Source organism: Pleurodeles waltl, chromosome 9 (genome assembly GCF_031143425.1).
Source record: "Pleurodeles waltl isolate 20211129_DDA chromosome 9, aPleWal1.hap1.20221129, whole genome shotgun sequence".
NCBI lineage: Eukaryota > Metazoa > Chordata > Amphibia > Caudata > Salamandridae > Pleurodeles > Pleurodeles waltl.
Window position 1 is genome coordinate 1,022,295,855 of NC_090448.1, and position 13,056 is coordinate 1,022,308,910.

The window sequence follows — 13,056 nt, forward strand, 5'->3', positions numbered from 1 at the left end:
TATAATCTCAAATCAAATTGTATTATTATGTTTATACTCCATCTTCCCTCAAACTACACTGAATCAAGATGGGTAAAGTTTTTTTAATCAGTTTGCTGTCATCACTTTAACTCCATCTCCCTAATACTAGTCCTTTACTCTAACCTTCACTTCTCCTTGCATCTCTAAACTAGATTTTTCTGGCATTTGTTGCACATACTAAATAAATACAAATGCATACTAAGAGAAATAAACCAGAAAGACATTAAGCATTATCAGGACTCAAAAAATCTAGTGCACTCTCTATGGCTACTGAGATTTTATCAGGTTGAGCTATTTTTCGGACCTACTGGGCTGTTCTGGCCAAAATAAATGAGCAATAAAGATGCCTTTAAATCTTATTCTCTCTTGACAGTTTTGCTATCTTTTCAAGGACAGAGGTCAAATTCAGTTTGTCTTTTTACTGTTATGTTACATGTACTACCTGAAAAATAGTGTTTACTTTTTTCTCTTACTACAGTTAGGTGATTTTGTAAAGTGAGCTGTCATTGTAAAACAAAGGGCTGTAGGATGTCAGTTTGTTTTCAACACACAACGTGTAACTAACATCTAAATAAATAGTACAAATATTTCAAACTATATTAGGAATTACAAATTAATTTTTTTGTAATTCAGAAGTATGATGCACCGATTTAAATAGGAGCAAAACAAATCAGAACACTCCACCAGGTGATGCCCAAATGACAAACACCTGCAGGAACTTGATTTCCAACCGTAACTACAGTACACTAGTAAGTTTCATCAGTAAAACCATATTTCACTTGGAAAGTTTGTGGATATTTCAATGTAAAACATGCTAATTGGAAATGACAGTATGCTACCACTCCTACTTTAGTTGCATATTCATTAAAAGGGCTAGTTTTGAACCATGAATAGAGAAACTTTCTTGTCCCGCCCGATGACAATGCAGCTAATGAACTAAAAGCAGGGCCACAGGAGTTATGCAGCAAGAGAGGTCCAAATTATGTGGCAGAGTTGAGTCCATTTTGCAGCAAGAAAAGGCAACTTGTGAGGCATAACGCAACACATTTTGCAATAGTTTTACTTCATTATTTTGCCATTTTTATACTTGGTAACTCTCTTTGGACATTGAGTGCAAACCATTTGAAGTTGAGAAACCTTTTTTGTTAATATATGCAGATTATGCGGCAGATGATGGATTATGTGATAAAAACAGAAAATGTGTAATTATATGAAAATTGCCACTGCAACACAATCTCATAACTCCAGTGGCCCTGACTAAGAGGCAAGTCAGGGGTCATGTGTATCCTATATGCAGCTAGATTTGTATTATGTATGAAGCAAACATTTAGGCCCTCATTTTAAGTCTGGCAGTCCTTGGACCACCAGACTCACGGTGGCGGTCTTACCATAGCCGGGCCGACGGTAAAGACCACCATATTACGACTTTGGTAGTTTGGCCGAAGCCAAACCACAGAAAAGCCGCCCATACCACCAGGGCAGTCGGAGCATCTCCGGCCCGGTGGTAGCTGTAATACCGCCATCGGTATTTCAACTCGGCAGACCGCCAGAATTTTCATGGCGGTCATGCACCTGTTGACATTAATCTCCATTCCTGTCAGCAGACACATCCCCACACGACCACACACCTACATTCATGCACCCCCACTCAGCCACGCATTCGCTTACACACACCCCTACACACTGGCACCCAAACACAGACTCAGATACACCCATTCACTCACACACGCACTCAGACACCTACACTCACATGCACACACTTAGACACATACACTTGAATGGACGCACTCAGACACACACACTTGCATGCATGCACTCAGACACACTCTTCCGCCTCCGCATTCACACAAACATATATGCACTCACACACACCCTAACAACACCCCTTCCCCCTCAGCGTACACGTGCTCACATACACACAACACACCCTCAGCATGCAAGCACTCACAAACGCACGCACAGACATCCCCTCCCCCTGCATTCATACACACACGTAGACAGCACACACATTCACACAACACCCCTTCCCCCTTTTGGATGATCAACTTACTTGCTTTGGCAAGGTGGCAGTCCAGGAGGGGATGGGTCCCGGCGCTTTCCACCGCTGGCACCACACCACCATACAGGAAACCGCCACCCTGTATTGCGGATTGTAAAATGGTGGGTGGCGTCCTGTTGGTGTGGTGGTGCTGGCTGTGGAAAGCACCTCTATTATGACGTTAGCCAGGCCGACGGTGTTGGATTTCTGCCTGAAATCAGGCAGAAATCAGCACAACATCATAATAGGGTGATCTTCAGACCTCCGCAGCTACCAAAGTCGTAATCAATCAATCATTCAATCAATCAGTATTTGTACAGCATGGCTACTCATCCAGGAGGGTCTCAAGGCGCTGGAGGGAGGGGCCTCATCTGAAGAGTCACGTCTTGAGGTTCTTCCTGAAGATGGTGAGCGACAGGCTTTGTCTGAGATGCAGGGGGAGGTTGTTCCAGCTCTTTGCTGAAGTGAATGTAAAAGAGCATCCTCCGGTGGTGGTTTAGCAGATGCGAGGGACGGTTGCCAGGGCCATCTGGGCGGGCCGGAGGGATCTGGCTGGGGTGTGAAAGGAGACGCAGTGGTTCAGGTTGGCTGGTCCTGCATTGTGTATGGCCTTGAACGTGTGGGTGAGTAATAAGTAATGTAAAGTAATGAACACCTTAGTCTATTAAACAAGAGTTTTGTGTAAGGCAGACAGGCTGCACCCAACATATTTGAAGGTGCTATCATAAAGTATAATAAAGAAAATCGAGACTCAGTGAATTAAAATATGTGCCTTTTTGATTACATAATTTGAAACCAGTTTATAGGTCAAGAGCTTTACAGTTAGGTTGAGTAGATTATTTAAGTCACTAGACCTGCAGGTCTAGAAACATTTGTATGATTTTTTGAGGCCTGATTATGCTGGACAAGAACAATTGACAATTGGGGGCAGATCATCCTCAATAAGGCAGTACATTTTAGTCACAGCCTTAGCAGGGCTCAGGGACAAATCTCACATCTCAAATGGTACCTTCAGTTTATGGATGAACACTGCTACTGCACAATTGGTTGCTTCAACTTTATTTAGGAATGACTATTGGGCTGATCTATATTCTTAAATGTAGCATCTGATGAGTTTATATAATTTATTACTTATGGAATTTAGGCTAGAACTTTAAAAAGATTAATTACTTGTAAACATCAATTGAGTCAATGCAGTGTGTGCAAGCAGTCATAGACTTCTCAAGCAGGTAACGAGGGAGGTAAAAGATTAGAACTGAACAGTGAATTGACACAAGAAATACTGTTAGGTCCACAGTATCTTTTATTGAAAATATTAAGCACTTTAATGTAATATAGGTTTACCAAGGTTTATCAAAGTTCAGTGTTAATATGGAGGTGCTATGACCCCCCCATCCCTTTCCCAGGTTACACCCCTTCCATAAGGGCTAGGTTTCCTACTACTACCGTCCCTACTCCATCAGAAAATTAGGCAATGTTAGGCTCAGATTCCAATGGCTCAAAAGGATTTTGTCAAGCATCTTAGTTAATTGTATATCATGGTTTCTTCATGCAACAGTCTCACACTGGGATGTGAGATTCTACCACCAGCATCTGTCCCTTCTCCCTCTGTGTAGGCAAAGCTGATCAAGTATAGTTGTGTCTCTGCAGGAGAAACCACTGAGGCAGCCTAGCTTCAGGACAAGGTTTGCAGATCAGTCTCAGGGATGTGAAGGAGTCCATCTAGCTATCTATCTAGCCATACATCCATTCTTTGATATATATTACTTTCACCAGTTGTTCATTTAATTTGTTTATCGATACATTCACCTATCCATGCCTTTACTCATCTATCCATCCATTCATCCATCCATCCAAACTCTTATCAACATTTGCATCCTTTTCCTTCCATTAATTTATCCTTTTTTCCAAAAATCCATCCTTCCTTTCATTATTCATCTTCAATTCATCCCCACCTATCTATTTATCCATGGGTCCATCCATTATCTGATCGATGCCTCTGTCTATCTAACTGTTTACCGTTCTATTCACTCTTTTATCAATTCATTCAATTGTTTACCTATCCATCCATCCTTAAATGCTCCCATCCATCCACTACCTTATCCACTCTTTCATTGGTTTAACATTTTTTCCTTCCTTCACTCACCCATCCTTTTACCATTCTCACTGTAGAGTCTTGCTCACTCCATGTTTGCCTTTTAAGACTTGAATACCTGTTGCATACACTTACCTGGAGCTATAACACCGGGTGGAATTACAGCCAATTCTTAATGAGAGCCTCAATATTTTGCTGCAATCAGCTGCTGAAATCGAATTTTGTTTGTGGCTAACTACTACGTCATGCAGTGTGGAATTGTTCTCTGTCGTAAGTTCCTTAAGGTAGACCTACCGGGTGTCAATTCATCAAAATGCTAGGGTAGCAGAAGTAACTTCACAAGTCATTTGACCTTTACTTTGACTCACACAGACATTTACACAGACACACACATTCACACACTCTTTCTCAAATAAAAACACTGTCAATGGCAAGCATGCATACAACATAAATTGAAAAGCATTTTTTACTTATCTCAGCTGCTAGATAGGGTCATATTCTAGCTAATTGAAATCCTCATTTTAGTGCACTAATAGTGATTTTTTATTAGAAAAACGTGACGGAAAAACAGGAAAGGTGAGCTCCAGCAGATGTCCATTAGGATGAGCTGCCCTGCGTTCCAGGTACTGATTTTGCAATCTCTGAGTCCAGGGATCGCAAAAGCAGTGCCAGAGGTCAAAAGGGGCAAGCCAGGGGTCACAGTTGCCACTCCTGGGGACCCCTAAATGATGTCTATGGTTAGAGGGTTTAGCTGTAGAATAAAGAGGGAAGTGCTTAAATACTGAATACATGGCCCCTCGGATGAATTTCAGTCTCAACAAAGTCTAGCAGGGTAGAGAGTGGAGGTTGCGGAAGACTAGGCAATGGAAAGTCAGGAAGATAGACCACCAGCAGCAGTTTCTTCTCGAGGGCAGTGGGAGCGTCACCCCCCCACCCATTGTGAGCCGAACAGACAAAATTTAAATGACAATGAAATGCTTTCATTACCCTTTTATTTTTACCTACCCAGCGCGCACCAGCTGGGTGTGACCTCTGCTGCCAGGATGCTCCAGAGTGTGCATGCCACTTTGGCCGGCTGTTTTGCACCGGCCAAAGTGACAAGCTCACTTTGAAGCTCTCCACTCAGCTGCCTTAAGACATCTGGGTGAAGACCCAGCACAGGTCTTTAGGGCCTGAAGGAGTGTCCAGCCAGGACACTTCATTCAATCCAGGCACTCCTCTCATGCTGGTTAAAGCATGAGAGCAGTGTCTTTATTGGTTAAGGCATCTCTTCCAACATCGATGAAGGAGAAGATCACCAAGGAGGATGCACAGCCTGTGGGAAAGTGCAGTGTTTTATTTCAGTGGTGCATGTGTGTGTAATGCATTTATATGTGTAATGCATTTAAGTGTCATGGCTTGGGCTTTTGGAGGGAGTGGTGCTTTACATTGGGGTTTTGGAGGGGGGAATTCTTTTTTTTTTCAGAAGTGGTGGGGCATTTCTCTTGCCCCACCACTTTCAAAAGGTACCAGCCACCACAGTAGTTTAAGGATGCTTTTTATTTGTGGCTTCATAGCTCCTCATATTAAACTCCTTACCTGTTTAACACCTCAGAGTTGTAAACTGGCTAAGTACAGTTTGTACACCCGATTCTGCATCCTTCACCTTTGGTATTTTTTCCGCTCCTTGGTTCCCTTTTTTATTTCTTGACTTTTTATCCTCTATGGGCTTGCTAGTTTGTTTGTGTCATATTGTGTCAGGAGTATGACAATCCACTGCTGAATTAGATGCCTGCTCTCATAATGAGTCATCCACCTTGCATTCCGTGAGTTTATGGAACATGCTGAGGCTAAGGTTTTATGTGAATCTTCACCTGAAAGCCTATCTGTTTACTGACCTCTATGTCTTTTTCGCACTTAATCAGCTCATTCTTGTAACATCTAATAGTGAATAGTTGGGGCTAGCAGTAATTAGACAATACTCCACCCTGGGTTTTACTGATACCACCCTGCAACAGTAAACTTTACTTGTTTTCTATTTCTCTTCCCCATTTTCTCCTTCCTTCTCTTGTGATGAATATCATTCTTCATTATCTCCAGCTAAAGTTGAGGCTAGCTGGGACTCTCAGGGGATCTCTAACTCTCAGCGGATCTCTGAGTTTGTCCAAAGATTGACAGTACTCCATCGTCATAGCCTAGGCACGATCCTAGTACTCTCATTAACTCTTACATGTAGTTTATATTGCCCTCATTCATACCATTAGATTAAATCCATGTCAATGCAGTGAGAGTGACCAGAATTGTGTCTAAATAAGATGTCCCATATTACCTTTTGCAGTGCTTTATTTGCCTTGCCAGAACAATACTACAGCTATGTGTCAAAATTTTATAACATTTGCAAGAGGGTCCAAGGTATTTTGGAAGTTTGGCACCTAATATTCTTCAGCATATGATGTGACATCATTAACTGTGCTGCCTCTGCCTTTCTGGTGCAGTAGTTGTACTGTGGCATCCTCTGTATTGTGTTTTCCTGAGGTCCTTTATGATTTGCAGCTGCTCTTTCCACAGTGTGAGTGATACCTGTTGTAATGCCTCCATCTCTTGGCCCCTGTTGGTGCTTTAACTTCAAGAGATACTGTCACATCACTCAAGTTGTTTGGTGCTAAAGGCCCTACCGGGGAGATATCTGAATACATAATGAAACTACATGCACTGACTACCCCTGAAGGGCTATTAAAAAGACCTTTTGCACAGCACTCGTGAGTGACGTACCTCACTGTTGTTTTATCTCACAAGGAACCCCAGGGGATCTCATCATTAAGTCCTTGCATATCCTTCTATAAACATATATGCAGGAACTTAGGGCCCTTAGGGTATGGAATAGCAAGGGAGATCTAATGGTAAGTCATAGGAGTGACATGACTAGTTTTACATCTGAGTGGAATCATGTGAGCCCTTAGTATGACAGTGACTGACTGTGAGCGATGGCAATGAGACTTTCCTATAGTCTATCTTGCAGTGGAATAATGGGAACTAAATATCCCAGTTTGCCATGCAATGACGTTCATGCTCTCACATAGCATGTACTATGTGGTACCCCAACAAGGCAGGATCTGCTTTAAAAACTCCAATAAGGATGAAGGAGCATGGTGGTTTAGCCTGCTCTCAGGTGCATTTCTTCTAAAATGTTGGGATTATGAGTCTATCCACATCAGACTGAGGACTGAGAACTAAATTTCCCAGCCTCCTGTGCGTTCAGTGATGCACACACTTCCGTCTTCAATGTAGCACAAACAGGTTCTCCGGCTGAGCGGGTTGAAAGTGAAATTTTCTAATGCTCCACATGACAGGTGTGATTGAGACACACACCTTTGGAGGGTCACACAGTAGGAGTTATGTAGATGGCATATGTGGCCTCTCTCAGATGCAGAATATTTACTGTGTGAAACCGTGGAACCAATCCTCGAATTGAGGATTAGGGACACAAGCCTTAATGCAGCCGTCTTGACACTGGCATAAAAACACTGCTGTTGCATTCATAAGGCTCAATGAGACGGCTGGTCACTAGGGATAAGGTAGGATCTTTATGGTCATTTCTCCTTGATAAAGTAAGTAAACAGAGGATTACTACCCATGATTATATACTGGTTGTTATCTATGAGAAGGGCAATCCTTTTTCAACAAATGATAAGGGTACTTTACACCACAACACTTGAATATGTATCTGATATACTGGAGTATACATCTATTTCTCTTACTGTTTAGAGTGTGACTACAGGAGACACCCTCCCAGAACTGACCATGAGGCAATACCACATTAGTTACTATGTAAAAACCTACAGACGAAATGTACATTTTTGTCTCTCCATCACATGCATCCTGTCACCGTTGAAAGCATGTTGCTTTAGATGTAGTGATGTGTCACTTGTGCCACGTTTTCATTTTTATGTCTCTTTGAAACTTAAAGAGATTATTGCTAGACAATTGTGCTGTCTATACAATGCAAATCACACATTTTACAATTGTCCACTATGTTGCTACTGATCCCCCTTTTAACCTGCTTTTTATTTATACGCCAGGTAAAATGACCTGCCACAAGAGAGGCAGGTCCTCTCAATTCTGTTTCACACTTTAACCCTAATGAATAAAAAGGATCCATATTAGAAGCCCTGATGAATGCCCAAAACCTAGTTAGGCTGTTCAAGGGCAGAAGCATGTTGGTGGCACTGTAGAGAGATGTAAGGACCTTGACACCCACTAACATCCTCTGAGTATACTTTATAGTATTTTATATATCCCTAGAGTACCACCAAATACTTTGTAGATACTCTAAGGGTTTTTTAATATATTAGTGGTTGGATCTCAGATGATTATCCAGAAAAAAATAATTTTAAAGAACTCCCTCAAGACAGTCCAACTTGAGGATGAGTCTGCCTGGAAGTAATAGCTTTTCTGAGTGGGATTAGGAGGTCACCACATTATTTTGTATTTAGGATGTGTAACTAGAAGCAGATGTGGGCTGGGTTCAGCCTCTTTTTCTCGCTAAGTGCTAGCGATAGTGCTGTATGAACACCTTTCTCACTTCACCTTGTTTTTTTTTTCATTGTGCTTGGCTGCGAGTCTATGCATTGAGTCCTAACTTGTAATTGTTCTGTGCTCCATGTGTAATTTTTTCTGCATTTGTCCTGTTATACATTTTCTATTATGTGAATATAAAGTAACTGGTGGTAACATGCTTCAGTTCACTGTCAGAATGGGGATCTGAATTGAGACATTAACCGATGACATTGTATAAGCTGCCTTGTCTTCTCGTTGCTCTATATCATTTAGCCATGTATCATCTAATGATATGGGTCCTGTTCAGAAAAGGCATTTTGGCGTACTTAGAGCAGTATTCCTGTAATGCTCTTTTACATACTTTTATGTCTTTAATAACTGGCCAAAAACATCTAAAATGGGAGTATTCTGGGACCAGTGCTCAATAGGTGCTGGGGTCTAAAATCTTTTCAAAAGCCCATGAACTGTGCTATTGAAGGTCAGGGTCTTGAATACCAAGGCATAGTTACCTTCATTCCACCTTGTGCCTCTTTTGTGGTTTTCTTTCTTTCTCTATCTTGTTCTGAATCAAATTTTGGTGAGCAAAAAAGGTGCCAGTATACACAAATGAGTGCTAGTGGGCCCCAAATGCAACCACTGACAGAAATTAAGCTCTGTCTAAGAACATTCTCAAATAATTAGTACAAATACAGAGAACTATACCCTCTTTGCACCTATAATAAGACAGAGTTGGATGTTTTGGTGCTGATTCACAATTGCACAAATGATTATGTAAAAGAATAAACTTGTAGTGTTCATTTCCATACTCATAACTTCTTTTTTGAATGGGCACCTATGTGTCCTTCATAGGGAAATACTGGAGTGCTCCATGGAGTGTTCCATGGTACTGAGTGTGCCTTTTTTGGACACAGCTGATGCAAAGGTAGTTGCACTTAACAGCTCTACTGCATGTAAATGCAGATGCATTGCTGCTTTAGGAAGGAAGGCACACTGAATGGTGAACATTGCTATCCATGTTTAACAATTTCAGCAGGTGGTTGCTGTACAGATTGAGGAAGGGAACATTAAACAAATTGCATTTTATTGTTGTAAATAGCATGTTTGAGTGTGTGTGCATATGTGTGTGTGTTTGTGTGTCTGTCTGTCTGTATGTGTATGTGTGTGTTTGGTTAGATAAACCTGCCTCTCATATGTAGCCCTGGTGCTCTATGCAAATGAGAAAATAGGTTGTAGGTTGACTGTGATGCAAGCCGTGGTTAAATAGGAACCACAGTTCTTTGTCAGGGTAAAGCACAAGAAGACTCCTAATAAACCTGTGCTCAACCTCTGGTAGCGTGGCACACAGCAATCAGGCTTAACTTAAAGGTAATGTGTAAAGTATTTATGTAACACTTCAAACAGTAAAATAGTGAAAAACCTCTCAGAAAGGATCCTACACCAGCTTAGAAAAATACAACTTAATGTACTAAATAAAAAAAGATCAAAATGACAAAAATCAAATCAGCAAACTTGAAATTTGAAAGAATGAACAGTAGTATAGGGCATAAAAGTAAAAGTCCCAACCGGGGATAACTAGTTGTGCTGGACCAGGTCAAGGTCAGAAGGTTCTATGCAAGGGGCCAGCTATGAATAGAGAAAGGTATAATCTAGGCAAGGTTTCTCTGTGAGCAGCCGTGACGTGTAGTTTGGTGCTCACAATCACTGATCTTTGACGGTGTTCGCAAGGATTTGGAGCCACACAGAAGAACCTTGCCCAGGTTTTTTGTTTCTTTATGCGTGACTGGCCCCTTGCATAGAATCCTTGAAGAGTCCTTTCTTTTCGGAAGGTACCCCAATGACTAGACTTGAAAATTGCTTTAAGTGAGTCCAACCATTGTGGTGGATCTCATGCTTTGTACTAATAGACATCTGTCACAGAAGTACCATCCTTTAGGTGCTTCCCATCTCTATTTCTTCTTCCTGATTATGACCCTCTATAAATAAGTGTATGGGGTTGAAATGTTGTGACAGTAATAGTGTACTATTTTTATGTGAATTGGAGCTTATCACTCTGTTCCTGAGTGGGAATTGAACATCTATTCATTCTTATCAGTCACTATTCATTTACACATACTGTATAGCACTAACGCAAGTCATACTCACTTATTTCACTTTCACTGTGCTGTTGCGTTGTCGGGAGTACCTCTTTATCTTTAAATGCCTTCAAGTGAGAAAGCTTCATGATTTTCTCTTTTGATTTTAACATTAATTAATTGATTAACATTTTTTATTTTTTCATTAACACTAATCATTGAATAGTTATGTTCTATTACCGAGGAAGTTGAGGTTTACACTACCCCCTTCAGGGACCACAGTTTACTGAATTGCCCAGGTCCCTGTGCTAATGGGTTGCCCCTTATTCTTTAAACATGTGAGCTTTCTCAAAGTTGCATTTTCAGAATTGCAATTCAAAATTCGACTTCATCCATAAAGTAGGATTTTAAATTGTGATTTCAGAGGCACCAAACTTGGAGGGGTTATCTCTTTCTATTTGGAAATTACCCATATAAAGAATAAAATTGCAATTCCAGTGTTAACCAATGGAAGAGATAGGCCTTGCAGTGGTGAAAACTGAATTTAATAGTTGTTTACCACCACCACATGTAAAACTAAAATGTACATGTCCTATTCTTGAAAATACATTGTGCCCTGCCCTCTGGGCTGTACAGGGCCTACCCTAGGGAGAACCTATTTGCAGGGGTGGCTCCTCCATGAGGGCAGAGGAGCGTTGCCCCCCTCCAGCAGCGGCAGCTACAAAACCTTTACAAGGAAAGGATAACACAGGTAGTGCACTTTACCATGGACTTAGAAGTAAATTAACTATGCCAATTGGCTATATGCCTAGTGCAGGCAGCATGTAGCGCTAAAAGTTACAAAGTGGTGCAATGCATGCATTGTGCCACTTTGTAAATTTGGCGCTGCGTTTTTGTCTCGTTGCGCCACATTAGTGTAAAAAAAAGTACACTAATGTAGCGCAAGAAGGCAATAGGGGCTCTTGAATCTGTCCTTTGTGTCTTACTTGACAGGATTTCATGGAGGTGTTACCTCTAATACTGGACCAGTAACACCCCACAGAAACAACTTGAGTGCTGTCATTATGGTCAGGCGAATCGCTTACTAAGCCTCATATTGCCATGTCTTACTTGCTGTTGTTAGCTGAAAAAACACTTGATGATCTTTTAAAAATAAAGTGTCTACCACTTTTAAAAGTAGTAAATCAATCATGTATTAAGGGTTAGCTCGAGCCAGCAATTGCTGTAGCTATGCAGCGGTTTGAGAGTTCTGTGGGCTGATTTGGCTGGGGATGAAGGGAGAAGAAGCTGACCACGTTGATCCTTGGGCCTTAACTTTTGTGCCTCTGCATCTATGGTTTTCCCGAGTGAATATCTGCAACCAGTTAAACCGAGTCTGATGTTTTCAGGCATGACAGACTTGGATCAGGAAACACCAGACAACGGGTACTTGTCAGGAATGGTGCTCTCCGATGTAGCATATGATTTAGGTCCACATTTTTTTTGGTTCACGTACTTTACTGTAGAAAACGTCAGGACAGAAGTATGTAGTTGGCCTGCTCTCTGGATTGGGGGTGGGAGGGTACATTGCAGGTGAAGAGCTTTCAGCAATACTAGACACATTCCAGACAACCCATTAACAAAGTAGTATTCGTTTAGCTAATTTCAAATCCAGTCACACGAGCAAGATAAACCTGAAAAAAATCCAGCTATTGTGATTTCTTTTATCACCGACACAACCTAGTTCGTGTTAATCTGACAGAAGCTTGAGTTTATGCGCATGTTTTCACCTTCCGCACGATTTAACCAGGAAATGACGTATTTTTCAAAATGCAAGATTCTAAGTGATTGCCTTGCTGTGTATCGTCCTGCTTTCGGGACTCTTGCCCTATGATGGAAACTGTGACTCTTTCATGGGCTCATCATTACATTACCAAAGGTCTGTCTTATGCTCCATCATCATATTGTAATCTTTATAGGTCGCTATGAACATAACACTTTGCACGTGGTAGGAATTAATTAGTTTTTCTAGATGTAAAACTTCCAAGCTGATTTTTTGTGACAATGCTTAAGACTAATGATCCTACTGTTGGAGTGAAAGGTCCAAGGGAGGCGATTTCTCATTTCTTGACAACAAGGTATTTAGGCCAACATCCAAAACGAAAATTGATTAAAATGATTCGCAATTATTTCACCTCACGATTCAGGCATTCACATTTTCCCAGTGCACGACAGCATTTTTCAAATACATACAAGTTCAGAATAATAAAATACACTGTAGATGCAGCCCACAACAAAGTGCATAAGAAATATTT